Raw genomic sequence first — 20,705 nt, 5'->3', positions numbered from 1 at the left:
GTCTGTCCTGTGCGTTAACAAATGCTGGCAGTTGGTACAGTCTAGTACCTTAGGATTCATTCTAGTCAGTTGTTTTTTTTAAAGTAATGAAGTGAATAACAGTGAATTCTTCCATAAAAAGCACCAGCATTTTTCCTCTGATCAGCAATATCTATAGATTTCCTTAAGGTTTTTTCACCCCCTGCTGGGGCTGTTACTAAATGCTGAGTGATAGCCTTGCCATAACAGTACTGCTCAGTAGAGCTTAAAATTAGCAGGGGGAGCTGAGGCTGTCTGACAGCTAGTCCTATCATGGCCGCCAAGTTTGAACAAACAGCAACAGCTATTTTGCTCACAGGGGAAATAAGGCTAGTGAAAATATTAAAGAGACGTGGATGCCACTGCTGGCATAGCAACACTTTACAGTAATTGGCTCTTTGTGATTCATGGTGGACTGATTCAGATAACTGAAAATGGGAAGCTTAGAAGCCATAGCTTGGGAAATGACTCTTCTTAAGAAATGGGAAACAGATCAGCTGTTCATTGAAGTAAATGGGTCTTATCTACATTTTGTGTGTATGTGTGTTAAGTTCTGCTTTTTGCTATTCTGTAAACACTTGTTGCCAACTTATTCCTTATATTCAAGGAGATTTATTTAGATGCATTTCTAATGCTGCAATTACCCTAATACTTAGGTTCTGGTTGTCACTTGCTATTTGGAAAAAAAAGAATCACTTTTCCTTGACCTTTTTCCTGAACAAAACTCAAATCTATCCACTCTAACCAGTGCATTGGTCTTTCCTACCATATTTCTGGTGTTAGTTGGACAGTGCTGGAATAATACAGTTAAATGTGTGAGCTCTTGCAAACTCTGTTTGCTAATTCTGAATAAAATCAATTAAGCTAGATTAACTTCCTGTCTAGAGAAAAGAAAAATTGTTTCACATATATATAGAGTGGTAAGAGGAAGATGTATGAAATACTCCAAATTAGTGATGAAGAAACCCTAGAAGACCGAAAGCTTTAAATCAAATAAACATTCCACTGTTAGTATATTAACATGAACCACAGTCATGTAACTAGGGGTGGGCAATCAGCTCAGCTGCTGATTTTCAAGGGTGCAAGAATGGGTCCTGCCTAATCCTGAGTAAATTGAGGAAGTTCATGAAGGAAATGGACAAAATGACTTTAACATATTTTAAATTGACTCTTCTAACGTTCCATGGACATTCATGTTAAAACATCAGGCTTATTGTTATTGTACTAAAAAAAAATCACCTCAATGGAATCCAAAGAGGCCAAATTCTTTATTATGTTTGACTCACACAAACATAATAAAACAAGGGGAAAATGATACATTTAACATAGAATCATAGAAAATTAGGAGTAGATGACCTGAGGAGGTCATCTAGTCCAACCCTCTGTTCAAAGCAGGACCATTCCAATCTCATGAAGTTACTTGTCTAATCTGTTCCTAAAACTACACAAACAGCCCAGATGCACAACTACAAGGCACGTTGTTCCAAAACATGAAGAACACCTTAACATGCCAGAGGTAAAGAAGGAATGATGAAGGCATTATTAATTTTCACCACTAAGGAGGAGTATTCTTCAATGGTCTGTACCTGTAAGTAGTGAAACAGGAAAGCCAAGGCTGCAACTGAAATCCAACTGGCTACTCGTATAAAGGACAATAAAAAGTTATTTTTCAGATATATGAGGAGTCGGAAGAAAAGCAAGGGTAACATTGGACCCCTGCTGAAACAAATGGGAAGACTGACAACCGACACCCAGGAAAAAGCCAACCTGCTTAATGGGTATTTTGCATCTGTTTTTCACCAGCCCAAAGGGACCTCCCTGCCTAACACAATGCAGGATGGCCAGCGTGAGGGTGAATTTATACCTATCATCAGTATAGACCTTGTAAAGGAACACCTTGAGAGGCTGGACACCTTCAAGTCACCTGGTCCTGACAGTTTGCACCCCAGGGTACTTAAGAAGCTGGCAGGCATCATAGCCCAGCCACTGGCAAGGATCTTCGAGCACTCATGGTGCTTAGGTGAAGTACGCAAAGATTGGAAGAAGGCCAATGTGGTGCCTATCTTCAAAAAAGGGAGGAAAGTAGATCTGGGGACCTACAGGCCAATCAGCTTGACCTCAATCCCTAGAAAGATTTTGGAAAAAAAATATCAAGGAGACCATTCTTGACAAACTGGCTGATGGCAACATCCTGAGGGACAGCCAGCATGGGTTTGTTGTAGGTAGGTCTTGCCTGACCAATCTCATTTCCTTCTATGACCAAGTGACATATCACCTGGACAAGGGAGAAGAGATTGATGTTATATATCTGGACTTTAAAAAAGCCTTTGATCTCATATCCCATGATCTTCTCATTGAAAAATTGGACAACTGCAGCCTCAGCTATATCACAGTCTGATGGCTGGGGAATTGGCTCCAAGGTTGGAACCAGAGAGTGATAGTCGACACAAGTGAATCATTGTAGTGCGTTGTGATCAGTGGGGTCCCCTAAGGCTCCATCCTTGGGCCTGTACTCTTTAACATCTTTATTAATGATATGGACATTGGTTTCAAAAGCAGACCGGCCAAATTCACCAATGACATCAAACTTTGGGGAAAGCGTCCACACTTGAGGATGGGCTGATCCTGACAAGCTTAGAAAGTGGGCAGATAAAAACCTGATGACATTCAATATGGAAAATGCAAGGTACTCCACCTCAGGGGAAAAAAAAGCCTTGCATCACACTTATAGGATTGGCAGTGCTACGCTCGCTAGCACCACAGCCAAAAGGGACTTGGGAGTCATGATTAACCACAAGATGAACATGAGCCACCAATGCGAAGTCACAGCTGGTAAAGCGAGCAAAACTCTCACTTCCATCCATAGATGCTTCTCAAGCAAATCCCAGGAAGTCATCCTCCCACTGTACTCGGCCTAGGTGAGGCTGAAGCTGGACTACTGCATCCAATTCAGGGCTCCACAATTCAAAAAGGATGTGGAAAAGCTTGAGGCAATCCAGAGAAGAGCCGTGTGCATGATCAGAGGACAAGAGAACAGGCCTTACGATGAAAGGCTGAGAGCCATGGCACTCTTCAGCCTGGAAAAGTGCAGGGTTAGGGGTGACCTAGTGACTGCCTATAAGTACATTGGGGGTGTTCATCAGGATCTGGGGGAACACTGTTCACCAGAGTGCCCCAAGGAGTGGCAAGGTCCAATGGTCACATACTCCTGCAAGACCATTTTAGACTGGACATAAGGAAAAACTTGTTTACTGTCCAAGCTCCCAAGGTCTGGAATAGACTCCTCCAAAAGATGGTGCAAGCACCTACTCTGGACTCTTTAAAGAAACATTTGGATGCTTATCTTGCTGGGATCCTTTGACCCTAGCTGACTTCCCACCCCTGGGCAGGGGGAAGGACTCAATGATCTTCTGTGGTCCCTTCCAGCCCTAATGTCTATGAAATCTATGAGATCTATGAATGCCTTGCCAATGCAAATGTTGTTAAAATATACATGAAAGATCCAGGGTATAGGATGAAGTTCTATACTCAGCTACAGAAGAAGAGAAAATCCTCTACAGTTGATGCCAATCTGATCCCAAATGTGGTGAATGGCTTGACCCTAAGTAGAGGGGCCTGACTGTCTAACCAGGAACCTCTGGGTTTTATTCCCAACAGGAGTATCAGGACAGCCTAGTCAAAACTTTCAGCCTTGGCTGCAGCTAGCACCCAATGCTTCTGAGAAAGTTAAAAAAAAAAATTAAAAAAGCAAACAAACAATACCTGCAGAAACACCCTCCAATTTGCTCTGTGACCTAGGAACAGAAAACATAACTCCACATATTACACCCCCTAACTAGAGAGTCAGAACTCCCCTCTCTGTAACCCTATAACCTTCATAAACTTTTCCCAGCTACTTTAATCTTCTTTTATAACTAAACCAGTTGTGGAGCTCTCCTTCATTCTCCTGCTGCTGAGCATAGTTCTCTTCAATATCCACCTGTCCTGATCTGCAGAATGCTTCTCATGACCTGTGCATATGCATAGGCAGCTTCTGAGCTTCAAACTGTTCCTCTTTATAGCACATTTCAGGTCTAGTGACTTCTAGAACATCCTCCACCAATGCTTATCAAATTTCTTGAAAACTTCAAATTAAGTAGGTTCTGTAACTTCCCTAGGCAGTCTGTTCCACTGCTTCACTGTTCTAATAGTGAAGAAGTTTTAAGCCTGCTTAGTTGAAACGTCATGCCATTGTTATGCATTTTACTTTCTGCAGCTATGGAGAGAAGGTTTTCTTCTTCTTTATGGCTGCCCTTCATGTATTTGAAGACTGCTATCGTGTCTCCTCTTAAGCACCCTTTCTGCAACCTGAATATGCCTGTCTTTCAACCTCTTCTCATATTGCTTGTCTTTCATGACCTTTATTATTTTTGTCATCCATCTCTGGACCCTTCCCAACTTCTCTATGGCCTTTTAAAATGCGAAGTCCCAAACTGCATACACTACTGTTGATGAGGCCTACCCAAATTAAAGAGTCACTAACAGCTCTTAATGCTTCTACTGATGCAGCCCAAAAATGCCAGAGGCAGATCCAAAGGAGGGGCAGTGGCATGGCTGCACTGCCCTTTCAGACTGGACCATGCCATGGGAATCTCTGGGGACTTTTTTTAAAGTCCCTGAAGCAGGTGAGAATCCCGCCTCCTTTCCCTTCTGTGTTTAGAGGCACATCCTCTCTCTTCCATTTTCCTCTCTCCTACTGCTGCTGCTGTTGCTTTTTCCACTGTCCTGGGGTTGGAGAAAAGCTTCAGAACTGCTCCTGCCCACTCCAGCTGGGCTGTGCATGGGGTGGAAGTGGGGATTGGGCTCAGCTAGAATAGGGACAGCCATAGCAGCAGCAGTGATGAGAGGGAGGGGATCACCCATTGCTTCTCACCCTTTGCCATTGCTACTGTAGCAATTTAGCTCAGCTCCAGTGCAGCCCAGCTGGATGAAGGAGTGTCTCTGAAGCTCCCCACACCACTGGGACAGTTGGAAAAGCAGAAGCGGCAGGTGGGGAAAAGGGCGGGAGGAAGAGGAGGAAAGGGACATGCCTATGAGCATGGAGGGGCAGAAGAGAATTCTTATGTTTTGGGGACGTTAAAAGTCCCAAAGTTTGCCCACACCAGTGGGTGGGAGGGAAGTGTGGTGGAGAGGGTGGAAGTGGGGAGTGCAGCCACCCTTGCAGCATGGATTGCAGCTCCTGCACTGAACTTTGCCAAAATCTGGAGCTTCCTTTAAAACTGTTAGCCTTTTTTGCATCTGTATTACATGGAAGACTCATGTTGAGTCTGTGATTCACCAGGACTCCTAGATCCTTCTCCACAGAGCTGCCATCCAGCCAGTTGATACCCATTTTCTATTTGTGTTGTTCATTATTCTTTCCAATGTGCAGCACCTTACATTTGTCAGCATTGAATGTCATCCTGTTGGCTTAAGGCCAGCTTTCCACTAAATAAATATCCTTCTGAATTGAGCTCCTGCCTTCCAGTGTGTTGACAAATCTGGGTAGTTTTATGTTGTCTGAAGATTTGCTTAGGAAGCTCTATATTCCAGGATCCAAATAATTAATAAACATATTGAGAAGCACCGGGCCCAGGACAGACAGTCATACACTGTTTTTCTTCTTTGCTTCTGTTCTCTTCCACTAACTATAAATTCCCAACTCAGGCCCCATTCCTGTAAACTGCTCTGAATAGTCCACCCCTTGCCCTGCATGGAGCCTTATTAACTTCAATGGAGCTAGAAGGCATTTTCACTGAACATTTTTATTCATTCTTATTTGTTAACATAGAAACTAAGTGATTATTCACCTTATGGGGATAAATATATATCACAAAGTGAGAAAAACTTAATAAAATGCTTTTGCCTTTTTAAAACACATATATTAGTCTTGAAATATAAAATTACTATTATCTTTAGAGAAAAGCAAGCACTAAAAAGTAGACAGCATAGCATAAAGGAGCCTTTTTTTTAGAACACTGACAATTCAAAAGGAATATAGTTAATTCATCACAGAGCTATAGGAATGTGCTTCAGTCAGTGTACCAGGTATATGAGACACCACCTATGTGGCTAGCAGCTAGTGAGGCAGAAAATCAAGCCCTATGAAGACTGAAGAATTAGATCCCACATGAGTCTATTTTCCAGTCCAAATGGTTAACAGCATTAGTGGCATTTCATTAGAACTACTCACATCGCCACACCCCATCAACTCTTTTCAGTATCTGCTCTGTCATCAGTTATCAACAAAATTCTGTTCTCTCTTTTGATTACCTGCAGTATGAAAATACATTCAAGGATGACCTTTTCAATGAGCTATTTTATGTACTCTGAGGGTTCTTCCACTTAGACAGGTGAATTAAATACCATGCAGACATTATTGCTAGTTGAGGCTTCAAGCATATAGCTTCTGGTTTTGTAACTACAAACAAAATTGCTTTCTTACTCCTTAACTCATTTAACCTTGTGTTTAAAATATGCACGTAAATACGATGGCTCCCATACCACAGTTGATGTAGACTTCTAACTACCTGCTGGATTATTGGTATTTCCAGCTGTTTTAGTAATTTGCACTACCAGTTTTATTACTTAAAGGCTTATGATATCAATCCAACAAGGTGGCATTATAGATGTATGATTGATATCCTGATATCCCATTCAAATTAGCAGTGCCATTTCAAAACACTCCATCTCCTACAAGAGAATTACAGCCCAGAGTTCAGGGAATTAAACACCAGACAGAACAATTATCTTTTAATGATACATTCCTCCCCCCCATCTTCATAATCTATATTCATTATAAAAACGTAATATAGTTTATAAACAACAAAAGGCCATGGAGCTTGGCATGTTCAGGGTACCACATTTAAAACCAGGGACATTGTTAACTTTTATGCACCCATTGCCCCTCTGCCCTTCAGACACCCCACTATCGCCATGGCCAGCCAGGGACCAGTCTATGAGCTCAGCGGGGAGGTGCACCAGAAGACTGATTGGCAGTATGACCCTGAGCTGGAGCAGATCCTCACCCAGTGGGTCTTGATGCAGTGCCAGGGGGCAGACATGCAGCAGCCATGGCCAGGCAAGAAGCATTTCCAGCAGTGTCTGAAGGACAGCACTGTGAGTAGCAGAATCCAAGACCAGTGGGGATGGAGGGGACCTCCTGAGGTTATCTAGTCCAACCCTCTGCCTGAGGTCCAATCTCTCCAGTCCCATATAGAACCCATGCTCTCTCTGCATGTAAACAAGCATTCTCTGTACCTGGTCTAGGTTTAGGTGGCTTACTTTAAGCTGCCTAAACCTAGACTGAGAGTGGGTGCTGGAAGTGGTATAGGCAGCACACAGGGCTGTCAGGATTGGGTGGGGGTGGAGCTGACATCTCTCAGGAGGTTGGTTTGGGGGGAGCAGGTGGGTCTTTGGGGGGACAGTTGGGGTGCTAAAAATATCCCAGTCAGGGATGGGGGCAAGAACAGCACAGCCCTGGGAATCAAGTGAGTATTGGGCTTTCCCAACCCCACGGCTGTGCTGGGAACATGTGCAGGCATTTCCTAGATTGATTTCACCAGTTCTTGATCTACGTTAGTTCACCTCCTGAGGTGAAACCTGGTTAGGATGATCTAAATGTAAGGCTTGTACATACCTTAGAAATATTCAGTACAAAACCATAAACCCCTTAGTTCCCCACAAGCCTAAAATAAATCTACCCAGAAAATGTAGGGGATCTAATTGCATAATTCTCTATTCCTTAATGAGAAGCCGACACTGCTGTCTACAATGGATGTTCTTAAATAGAACAGCAACAGAGGATTGTAAATAACATGATAATTATTTTTTTACAGTGTGCAAAACCAAACACAATAGTGAAAGCTTATGAAATAAAAATATATTTTGCTGGAAAAAGTTTGCTGGCAAATGGCTAATAAAAGCAGAAAGTTTAATTAAAACAGACAGGTAAAGAACAAAATAAAATTACCTGAAACCACTTTTTCCTAGTATGTCATGGTATTTGGAAGCTGAGGGAACAATACAGGTCAAACCATAGGACAAGGGTTGTCTTTTGCTCCCCTTTAATGCTGTTGTTTCTTTTTTTTGTGTGTGTAACAGATTATTTAATTTTCACCAAATTCATAGATGATCTACTTGTTTTATCCATTTTATGCTATATCAATCAATTTAAGATAAAAGCAAAATTAAATACGTCTTTTGGAATGCCCACTAATTTGCTAGATTATATATATAATTAAAAAAAAACAAAACACAACAAACTAGGCAAAAAAGTCAAAATACTGTTTCTTGTCATTATAGATAAATGTGTCTCTTTTTCAGATTCATAAAACAAAATCTAGCCTTCTTGAGAATTTTGATGGTGCCTCCAATGCTTCATTGTCAAGGGTTTTAGCTAGAGCTAAACACAAGAGGGATGTGGATAACCTGGAGAGGGTCCAGAGAAGGGCCACTCATATGGTTAAGGGCTTGCGGGCCAAGCCCTGTGAGGAGAGACTAGGGAACCTGGACCTCTTCAGCCTCCGCAAGAGAAGGTTGAGAGGAGACCTTGTGGCTGCCTATAAGTTCATCATGGGGGCACAGAAGGGAATTGGTGAGGTTTTACTCACCAAGGCGCCCTTGGGGGTTACAAGAAATAATGGCCATAAGCTAGCAGAGAGCAGATTTAGACTAGACATTAGGAAGAACTTCTTCACAGTTAGAGTGGCCAAAGTCTGGAACAGGCTCCCAAGGGAGGTGGTGCTCTCCCCTACCCTGGGGGTCTTCAAGAGGAGGTTAGATAGGTATCTAGCTGGGGTCATCTAGCCCCAGCCCTCTTTCCTGCCTATGCAGGGGGTCAGACTTGATGATCTTTTGAGGTCCCTTCTGACCCTAACATCTATGAATCTATGAATCTATGAAAACAAGCTGCTGAACTGTGAATAAAACAGATACTACCATTGTGACATCTGAAAAGTGTGCCTGTGTGATAAAGGTGCTTGCTGAAGGTTCTATGAAGATTATATCAAGTGTTTTTCTTCATTTGTTTATATATTAAGCTATATGTTGTTGCTAAAAGCCTACTTAAAGTTTAAGCTGTAGTGAGGCCTTGTATAAAGTAAGGCCTAGTAAATTTAGCAAAGCCTTGAAGTAGTAAGGCCTTGTGGTGTAGTTAAAATTACCTTACTGAAGAAATGCAAGGCTTGTACTGCTAATTGGTCAGTCTGAGGACAGTTGAAGTAAAAGAAATCTGAGTGGTCGTTCGTTATCAGTATCATTCAGAAGCTATAAATGAGCTGGAATATTTGGAAACCATTCAGAAAGGAAGAGACAGCTCTGTAAAAAGGATTAGTTAGCTGTTGCCTGGATCAGTGGGCCTGTGGACCTCGAGGAGCCCAAGAACTGCATCCCAGGGTCCTTTCCGGTACCCCTTTGGACAGTGTCGTTCAGGGACGCCTGACTTCACTGAACTTTGAGGAAAAGAAGCTTGCTGTGTATCAGGCATCAGAGGGGACTGCCGATAAGTTGCCAATGCTAATTGCTTTTGTCTGTCATTGTTTGTTTTGTTACTACGCGTAGTTGTGTTTTTGTAAAGTCAATAAATCTTTCTTACCTTTCTACCCCCGACCATATTCTCAATCCCTGAACCCTCCGCAGGCAGGTGGGACATATCATGAATAGCTAACAGACAGCAAAATTATAGAAGAAGGGGTAGTTTGAATAGTGGAACATCAAAATCATTAAAAGCAGATAGGGGGTCATTAACACCTGTGCACTGAAGAGACATTAACAGGAATAAGGGAAATGACAATAAGCCATGAAATCACTTGACTGTCTCAGCACTGCCTGAATAGAAGTGTGGCTGCCTCTCCCAGTGAGGATTTGGCAGGGACATAAGTGGCCATGTCCATGGTGTGCTACTAGGATCAACCCATGGATCAGGAGGGAAGGAGCACAGGTTATGGGAGCTGAGAGGGGAGATCCAAGAGATGTAGTCTGACAGATAAGCTGAGGCCCAGAGCTGGGAGTCAGAGAACCAATGCTGAGTCCCAAGGAAGATCTGAGGTGAAGACCAAGGAAGCCAAGCCAACCCAAGTTGTTGGAGAAAACAGAGAGAGCAGGGCCAGGGCTGAGGTTCAGGGGAGATCATTTCTCTTTTTCCTGTTAATGTATCTTTGGTGCATAAGTGTTAATGACCTCCTATCCTTTTTTGTGGTTTTGATGTTCCACTATTCAAGCTATCCCTTCTTCTTCAAAGCTTGATAGAACATATTGAGGTTATGTGAATGCACGCTTGAGCCTGCTGGTGTGTTTATAAGTAGGGACCTACTTAATTTGAGGTTTTGTGGATTTCATGGAAATAACAAAATCCAGGATTGTCTGCAAAATCCATGAAATCTGTGAAATCAACACCAGCAAAAACAAAACTTAATAAAAATAAAATGCTGTCTCCTCAGTGAGGGTATGGGTATTTTTTTAGGAAAGCCAGACCTTGTTGCTAATCAAAATGGTGGGGCCAGGGACTGACAGTGTCAGTCAGCTTTGTCTTTATCTGCAGTCTTGGATCCACTGGAATGGACTTTTAGTTCTTGTTGAACCTGCTGGAAATGGGATACAAAGTCATTCACTATGGGAATCCATGGGAAGGTAGGCAGTGCTGGTTGGAACTGAATATAGAATCTGTAGTTGCAGAAAAAGGGAGTCTTGCCTATAGACCCTGGACAGCATTGCTTTATGCCAATTTAGCTAGGGAATTTAGCTAGGGGGAGCAAGGACACCCAATTATCCTGGTGAACGTTTAGAAAGCAATTGAGACATGTTTCCAGGGTTTGGTTTATGTGCTCTGTTTGTCTTTTGGTTTGAGGGTGGTATGCAGACAAGTGAAGAGGTTCCATGGCCAGGGCCTTACAGAACTCATGTCAAAAGTGTGAAATAAACTGGGGGCCATGATAAGAGAGTACCTGAGATGGGAAACCATAGCGGTGAAATATATGCAGCAGAAACAGATTGGCTGGCAGTGGGGACAGACTGGCAAGGACAAAGTGAACCATTTTAGTTAATGCATCCATGATGACCATGACAGTGGAACAGTTTTCAGAACACTGGAGTTCCACAATGAAATCCACAGAAAGTGTTGACCATGGTCATGTGGGGGTGGGTAATGGCTGAAGGTGTTCACCTGATCTGGTTGAAGGTTTCTTGGTCCAGGCACATGTGGCACAGGAATAGACTATGTCAACTGTCTGACAGCCTAAACTCCTTTCATAGCCCACTCGATCTGAAATTACTTTGTATGCAATATGCTGAGTTTTGGGTCGGTCTCAAAAATCTACCTCCTTCCCTCTTAATTTTTAATACTGATTTTCAAACTCACAAATAATTCAATATTTTAAGAACACTTTGGTTGGGATTTCTCTTGCCAAGAATATTTGTGAGGTAGAGAAAAACACTTAGACCAGTATCTGGAATAAACAAATAAATAGAGAGCTAAGATTACAAGTTAAATATATTACTGGGAATTGTTTGACTGTACATTCATGAAAAGCCTTTTACCATATTCTGATTTGTATTATAATCTGAAGGACCCCACTCTTAAATACTTTTTATTCCTCCTTTTAAGATTGGCCCACTGAATAGCAGAGTAAAATATATGTGGGCCCAGATATCTTTTATACTAGTCATATCTACACAAAACATTTACTAAGAAGCTAATTAGCTCCTCAGTAAACATCTCAGCATCTACACCTCCTGCCCTATTACATCACAGTAAACTAATAAACTCCACAGCAGGCTCTTAAATAGCTGGCTGGAGCATGAGGGTGCTTCAGTATAGGGGCTGCCTGCCAGCTAGCTCTGCACCGGAGCACACTTGTGCCCCAGCCAGCCCCTCTGTAGCAGGTTGAGCCAGGCAGGAGCAGCACTGGGCTGGCAGGCAGACTTCTCAGGGGCCCTGCCAGCTGGGGCTGCTCCAACCTGGGTCAATATGCTGTGGCCCTGGGTGCACATTCAAATGGTGCACCTGGGAGCAATAAACTCTGGTGCAATAAGCACCAGAGTTTGTTTTGCATTAATTGCATGAGTAGATATGCCCATTGAATACTTATTGATACAATTGCAAAGTACATGTAATATATTCCGATTCTAATTTAGAAGCATTTTATACCTTCTTTGCATTCAATTTGAGTTCATGTGAGTACACCAGGTCAGAGCAATGGAGAACCTAGGGTGCTTGTACACATGACAAAAATTGCCCTTTTATGTGGCTTAATGGTGTCACACTTTACATGTACATGAGTTTTTGGTGATTTCAATGCCGTTCTGTTGTCTTAAATGAATCCCCACCCCAATGTAGTTTAGTTTGCAATGATGCAACTTGGAACGGTGCAGCCATTAAGCTGTCATGTGTACATGGTAATTCACTGAATGACATGTGTTGAGCACCTTTGTCCATTGGGTGTCACTACAATTTTCAGGTATTTGTGTTTAACAAATATTTTAGGACACCCTTGGCAGGCCAGGGGGGAGCCCTGATGAATGCTGCCGACTGGTGCCAAAACTTGCAACAGTCAAAGAACATAGCTCTTGCATGCCCAGCAAAAATCCCCAGACTTTGTCCGGCAATGGCCATGAGGAACTCCTGCTCCCCATCCACGCTGCACCTCTAAAACATCCTTTTTTGGTTGGCTATGGCATAATTGTCTCCCTATCACCATTAATTCATTCACTGGTTTTACGTAAACTTGACAACCAGAGTTCAGTGAGCCCACATGAGTGTTAAGTGTGCCTGCTTTATTAACAGTGGGTGAGTTCTGTCAGCATTCATTCCCTCACCAACTATGTTTGAACTGCTCAGCAGTTCAGATCATGTCCTGCTGGGAGTGGTGTCTTGACACATGGGTCACTGGGGAGCCTGTTGTTGTGCCATGACCTGATGCTATGCCATGGCATACACAGTGTTTTTTGTGGTGGTCTGTGTGTCCCACAATATTTGCAACACCAGGTGGGAGGTACTCAGGAAGTCCTGGTCTGAGGAAGTGTGGGAGACAGTGGCTAAATAGAGAAGTGGTCAGGCAGGGCACAGTGCCCGCTACAATCAGTATGCAAGGGATAGTTGGGAACAATTGTGCAGCATTGCCAGGCTGCACACATTCTGGCTGCTACAGATGGAGAGGGCACTCTATAGGCCACCAATCAACCAGCACTGAATGCTAAACCATTCACCAGCTTCTGTTAATTGCAACACTTCTGTCTGTCTCATAGGTACATTGTCTCTAGTGGGGAGGCAGGCTGCGGTAATGGTAGGGGAGGGAAAGAGCAGACAGGGATGAAGTTTACAGGTTTTCCTTTGCTTTGTGTGTATGGGATGTGTGAAATGTGGCAAGGACATAAAATGCATTACCTACCACTGGTCACATTAACTTGATGTCCAATATGAAGAAATAAGAAATTCACAAGATGCTGATTTGTGTACATATTACAAACACTCAGAGAATTTCAGTGCCCTGTTCAGAGAGGGGTTGAGGTGATAATGAAGTGACTCTGTGCTCCTATCTTTGGTGGTGGGGTATGTCCAGTCAGAAGGCCAGGGTCTTTTGTTAGTAGGCCAGAAAAATGCAGGGGGGCGGGGAGGGGGGAGAGGTGAGAAGCTTGGATGGTTAGTATATGGAACTGAATTTTGTGGGCAGAGTATCAGGGACAGCCTGAGGATATCAGGACTTGCAGGGCTATGGGATCATAGACCCAAACCAAGATGTGACAAGCAGTGTCTGGGGATGGAAAGGAAACGCTGAATCAAACAATGACCCCCAACAGTGCATCTCTCAGAATTGGGACCCCCTGTGAGATAATGCGGGGGGTGCATTATTGAAATTCCAATTAGCTCACCACAATACTCCAATATGTGTGGGCAGATATATATACGAAATTGACTGGGTGCAGATTTGTGTGCGTATTATAAGCACTTGGAGAATTTCAGTGCCCTGTTTGTAGGGGCTGTTGCTTAAATGAAATTTTTAAAAAAAGTGGATTTACACATGAAATAAAGTTTACTTGATGACATAGAAATAGGGAAATAAAAAAATAAGAATAGAAAGAAAGATAGAAACGAAAAGAATAAAACATTTAAAAATATGAGTGTAAAACTTTTAAAAATTAAAAATGTGTAAAATGTGTAAAATTAATTAAATCAATTAAATTAATGAAATGATGCTTAATTAAATTATTTATATTGCACTACTTTCGGTCATCTGTACATATCAGCGAGCTGTGAGCTATAGACATCATTGATCCGTAGCAGGGATTAGCAGTGTGCAGCTCCCCCTGCTGTAATTTAGTATGAATAAATCAGCAGGGTGGGTTGTTATGTGGCACCCCCTGCAGTAATTTATTGTGAATAGCACACTGAACATTTCATGAGATTTAAGACTCATGACATGTAAACAGTGATGGAAAAATAAAACCCACTGTTTAAATTTAGGGGGCATAGAATGCAATCCTGAGGGACTAAACTCCTGTTACATGTACAAGGGCCCTCCATTGCCAAGAGTTTTCATGTTGTCTAAATCCTTACTCCTCTATTTGGCCTTAACATATTCTTTTCTTCTTTTATTTTTCCACGACCATTCTTTCCCTGTGTACTATTCCAGTAAATCTCTCTCAAATTCCTATATCTAACCAGAAATAAACTATCATTAAACAGGTATTTTTCTGGTACACCATTATATAGCAAAATCATTTAAAAAAACCCCCACCCTCAGGCCTTAATAAAAAGCCTACTGAATCATTTCCCTCTAAAAGTATTTATTTAAAGCCAATACAGCATGAACTCTTAGGAAGTGCATTTGTTTTAGATGCTGTAGAACATATCTAACTCCTAGAATCATTTTAAAACATTAATAGGTTTACAGGCTTCCATTACAAGGAGAGCTAAGGAGACGGCTGCATTACTGAACTCTCTTTGAGTGGAGATGCCCTCTTTTCCACTTTAATTCATTTGGAAATCTCAAAGGAATTTCTGTCAAAGGAGAGTTTAAAAGAAAGACTGGAGAAATAATGCTACTGGAATGTTAGATAGAGAAAAAAGCTAAAGATGTTTTTGGTAAAACATAAACAAAACTTCCTCCAACAAGGGTCATACAGCTCTGCTCCATAAACCCATCAAAGAATTATGAGCTTAGATTCATGGATTTTAAGGCCATAAAAAAGCCAGCAGCCAGGTGCAAATGTGGAATAATAGAAGAGATCCTGCAAGAGGGTTACAGAGCTCTAGATCCAGTAAATAAACAAGATGGGAAACAGGCAAAGCATCCAGAGAGCATAGTTTGATAACAAACTCTGAACTGGCCAACTGGTGAAGACATGGAGAAAATTAATGGGGCTTCTTTAGGATATCAAAAGTCTTAAGTTATTCTATTTAAGGAAGCATATTAAAAATGTATTCATTTGATTAGGAACAGTCAGCATGGATTCACCAAGGGCAAGTCATGCCTGACCAACCTGATTGCCTTCTATGATGAGATGACTGGCACTGTGGATGTGGTGAGACCAGTGGATGTGTGTAGCAGAGAGCCCTGGGTCAGGGCAGCCTAGTCATTTACTGAACCCCAAAGATTCACTCCTTCCATCTGGTTGTACATAACTACAGAGAGAGATTGTGAAACTGCCTCGGCTGCAATAGAAGTCTCGTGATGAAATACATTTTACCAATGCTGTTGTTTCTAGATCATTTGGTGTCTGAAAGAAATTGGGAACTGGTAGAGAAAAAAGAAAAACTTTTACACTGAACTCAGGTAAGATGGAGGGAGAAGGGAAAAATGCTGGTATGGTCTGCTTTTCTGCCCTCATGTGTTAAAGGTAATGTGTAGACAAGCCCAAATTCAACACCTATTTAAGTCAAGTCAGTAGCCTTCACATGGTTTAAGTTAGGCATATGACTGTTTTTTAGGGCCACTTATACAAATTTTAGATCCTGCCCTTCCATGCACAACTCATTTTGCTCTATTGAACATGCTCATAAACTCTATGTTGGACCCAGAAAAGAAACACTGCTAATGATGGTTTGGTACCAGAAAAGAAGGGTGGTCCTCCCATTATTCACCTTAATAGCATAGTTGTTAGGCTGCTTGCCCAGGAGAAAGACCAGATTCTAGGCCCCCTTCCCTATCCTCCTTCCTAGCAACACCCTAACCACCTGGTCTTGGGGTAGCTAGGACCAACAGTATCTTATCACCTATCCTGTTCAAACTGATCCACTGAGAAGCCAAGATAGGAAGAAATTTGGACTCATAAGGAAAGTGAACCAGAGAAAGTGTAGACAGTGAGATGGGCACTGTTCTGGAAGTAGCATTTTAATATTTATTAGAAAAAAATAGATGAAACAGATACCTTCTTAAGAAGCTGTGTGTCATGGTGAATTCACCAACGCTTCAAGAATAAACTTGTCCCCAAATTCAGCTTTCATCTTCAACTAACTGGGCGAATTTGCCTTTTTTCACAAATGAAAACATAAGATCTATGGTTCAGATTTTTCTAGCTTTAAGTTGCTCTGTTGCAGTGGCAGTGCAAATCTACCTGGAGAAAATAACATTGTCATGTGGCTGTCCTCCTTTTAAGTCAGACAAAGGAACTACATTCAGCCAGTTGTTAATTTTCTTCCAGAACTGGCATTGCTGCCTACTACATATGTGTTGATGTAAAAATTATCTGAAAGAGTACAGTTTTGGTCGATAACTTAAAATATCTGCTACAGAGCATGCGTGCAACATACTTTATATTATAACACAATGTATTATATACTATACTCATTATGATATACACTAAAACAAATATATAAAATATAAAATAAGCATCTGCTGAATGAAATGAGAATAGAACTCTGGAAAAAAAACCTTTTAAGACTCCCACTGGACTAGTCACTGTTCCCTGTTCTCTACCTCTTGGCTTCAAGGAGAAAAAAAAGTCTCTCTCACATTACCAGCAACCTTCTTTCTGCCTTTTTTATGATTAAAGAGAAACATTTTATTTTTCTAAAGTCCTAGTGGAAATGACACATCTCATCATGTTATATTCCCCATGATATAACCTGACTGTCTCCAATTGAGTGTGAAGCACATTCTACTATACACATATTTTTGAATAGTCAGTTCAGCCACAGTTGAAACATATATTATTAGCTGTGCATACACTGGTACGTTGTATCTATTGATGGCTACACTTATTCCACATGCAAATCGTTTTGTGTGTGGAAAACAATGACACATTTAACTTATATTTAACACACTTGTCAGTCTTGAGTCTCAGATTCTTTGATACAAAGAATGGGAATTTATCCATTAAAATAAAGCACCATTGATAGAACATAAATTTTGGGTCTACTTAACACAATTTTAATTATATCCATTTTCCATTTTTAGGGAAGTCCTAATTTTATAAATCTTCCTTCAGTACAGTTCTGTTACTTCTTCAAAGTGCCTACTCAAAACATGGAGATTAGTTTTCAAACATTTCATTATCACTCTGATGATGTGTGCAAGGTTTGTAGGGATCTTTTGCAGGAATACTTCAAAGAAATGTTTGAAATAATTACATTGTCTTTTCCCTTCACTTTGAATTTTGAATGCTGTGGGATAAAAAGGAAGCACGGTGATTCCACTGGTGGTACTGGACTTCGTGGTGATTGTTTATCAGAAGTTTATACAATAATTTATTTATGGTTCCTTTGCTATGCCATGCTATACTTACAAGGAAAACCTGCATGTATAACCAAAATATATGTCTATATTTAAAAAATGTTTAAAACTTTTATATCAAATTACTTCAGCCTGTTCCCATATAACACACATTCACTCCTTTGCAGACCTGATTAGGTATTTCTCTACCAGATGATTTTTTTTCTTTATTATAGTAGTGTATACAGGTACTACTCAGAATATAAAAAACAGAAAAAAATGGGTAAAAACAAATATCATCACCCTTTCACCAAATGATAGAGAAGTTAGGTTGATTTGTTTGCAGTTATGAAAAAAGTTTGAAGCAGAAAGTTTGTACAAAATCTTAGCCACAGGAAAATCCATCTCCTTTCAGCTACATCTTTTGGGATAAACTGAAAAATGATCAGTTCTCCTATAGTCCTTTTATAAAGAATCAGTGAGAAATACAAATGACTCAAAATAGGTTACCTGCTAGAGCACATAAAACTACCATTTTCATACCCAGAAGCTGGCAGGATAAAGGGAATTTGATGTTTTTCCCTCAGAGGGAAAATTTAATTTTAGTACAGCCAAATAATCCTTCTGTTATCCTGTATAAAGTATTCAGGGCCAAGGGTTGCCTCCCCAATCCTTCTCTGATGCCATAGTAGCATTTCTCAATAACATTAGACTGCTTTCCTCTCTCTCAGGTTTTGTTTCTTTATAATTATGAGACAAAAGATGACAGGAAAGTAATAAAAACTATCTGTATAAGACACTATAGCTAAGGACTTTACCTTAAAAAAATTCAACCCAGGCTTATCATATAGATGAGAGAAGTTGCATTGAACTCAGTAGGATTACTCATGTGCTTAATGTTAAACATGTATATAAAACTTTGTAAGTCAAGGCTTTAGGACATACAAGAACCCTATAGGGATATTTTTTTTAAGTGATGGACTTTATGTAGTTAGCGATGTAGCAGAAATAAAACCATGCAAACATTTACTGTGGCTGTGTACCAGTCTACCAGGAGGAACTTCCTGAGTTTCATACTTATTTGGGTAGTGTCACACATTCATTTGCAAATCATTGAAATGTAGTGGTCCCTTAAAGTTACATGTTAGGAGATAACCCTTGCCTGAAAGGGAACATCTTTGCAATGCCATGAGGACAATTAACATGTGCTAAACTGCTTGAACATTCATCTGCTCATGTTTTAACTGCACTTAGTAAGTGTTCAGTTGAATGTCTGACAGTACCTTATTCTTATTTCCCTGCATATCTGGCATATCCTATACATATTAGATTATGCTGCAGGGGGGAGGCAGGGGCTGGCTGGGGCACAGGATTCCTCAGCACAGGGCTAACCAGCAGACAGTCCCCGTTTTGGGGCACAGTGTGCCTCAAGACAGGGGAGCAGGCCACCAGAAGCCAGCCCAGAGTGGAGAGCAGATGGCTGGGGCACAAGGTGCTTCAGCATGGGGGCTCTGCAGCCCTGGGCTGCCTGCTTTCACATCTCCACATTTGTTACACACCATTTTGTGCTGCTTTTTTCTTCCATATTTTTTTTTTTTTTTGCTACCAGGAAATCCAGGTAGCAAATTTTGTCCAGGCACTGCAAATTAAACAGTGCCATACACAATTTAACGTGCAGTGTGTGCAGTTTGTGGTGCCGCAGAGAGGTTTGCGGTGCCACAAACTGCACATGGCTTCACATCTGAATCCAGCCTGAGAAACTAACTAGTTCAGAGACACATGAGTGTTCATAGGCAACAGCATGCTTCATCAGATGTGAATATAGAAATAGCTAGCACTTCCAGTCCATTAGTCAGAAATCTACAAAAGCAGCCTGAGACACACCAAAATTGCAACATCTTTATAAGAGGTCCTATGGGCTTCTGTAAGGCTTCTACGGCTTGATTATCCATGGGGATTTTGCTTTGGGATGGGTATTTTGTTTAGTCAGCAAATTCATCATGGAACAAGTTCTCATGTCCTTAGCTATAAAAAAAAAAAGCACCAGCTTATGGGGTTCAAAGTTGGGCACTGGAAATGGTCTCTTCCAAATTCAGAGCTAGATCCTGCATGGTGCCAGATACTTTTGGGTTTGGGACCGACAAAGACTCTTGTGGATTGTACCTTAAAAAGAAGGTGAAGGTTTTATAAACCTTATTTAAAATACTGCTAGCTGAAATAAAACAAGTATGGAAAACAGACATTTTTGGGTGCTGAAATGTACCTGTGAAGCTGTTTTATAAAGAACTCTCTCTCTTTAGAGGAATAAAATTGCTCAAATCCCCTAGTTAAATAGAAAAGCTCAGCCTATGCCCTTACACTACTGAAATATTCATACTGTTCACCTCTGTAATCTACAGAGAAAAAGGTACAAGATGTACTTAGAAACTTATAGCACTGATTGAAATAAACAGCCATGCTCTGAGAGATACCCTGCTACTATCTTAAACAAATATCAAATGTGATAAAGCACCTTGGAAATTTTTTTGACAGGTTCTACATTTGCAGATCAAATAGGGGGTGTGCTGGAAGCCCAGTGAATTCTAATAATTCTGGTGTACATCTCTTTTACCCTCTAGCACCACTGTTCAGCTTCTTCCACTGGAGGGAAATCAAGTAATTCTTATATTTCATGCTTGTACCTATAGCCCTGCCTGCCCAGGCTGCTAGGACTGGGAAGGGAAATGGTATAACTTATGATAAATAGTGTATGACAAAATTTACTTCATGCAAAAAAATGTGATTTTAGTACTGTCCAAGAAGTCCCCACAAGATAGATTAGATGGCTCTGTACATAAGTAAAGTGATATACCATCGTTACCTGAATGGAAGTATTGATTCATTCCACTTTTCCAACAATAGGAATGTATAAATTATAGGACTTGAAACCTGAACAGGAAGACAACATTTGAATCAGTAATGTAAAGCTAAAGGAGAATGGAAACTGAAGCAATGAAGAGCAGACATTTGTGTGTAAACAAG

The sequence above is a fragment of the Alligator sinensis genome, unplaced genomic scaffold (genome assembly GCF_000455745.1).
Source record: "Alligator sinensis unplaced genomic scaffold, ASM45574v1 scaffold341_2, whole genome shotgun sequence".
NCBI lineage: Eukaryota > Metazoa > Chordata > Crocodylia > Alligatoridae > Alligator > Alligator sinensis.
The sequence above is the reverse complement of the archived record's forward strand: the minus strand, read 5'-3'. Positions refer to the sequence as shown.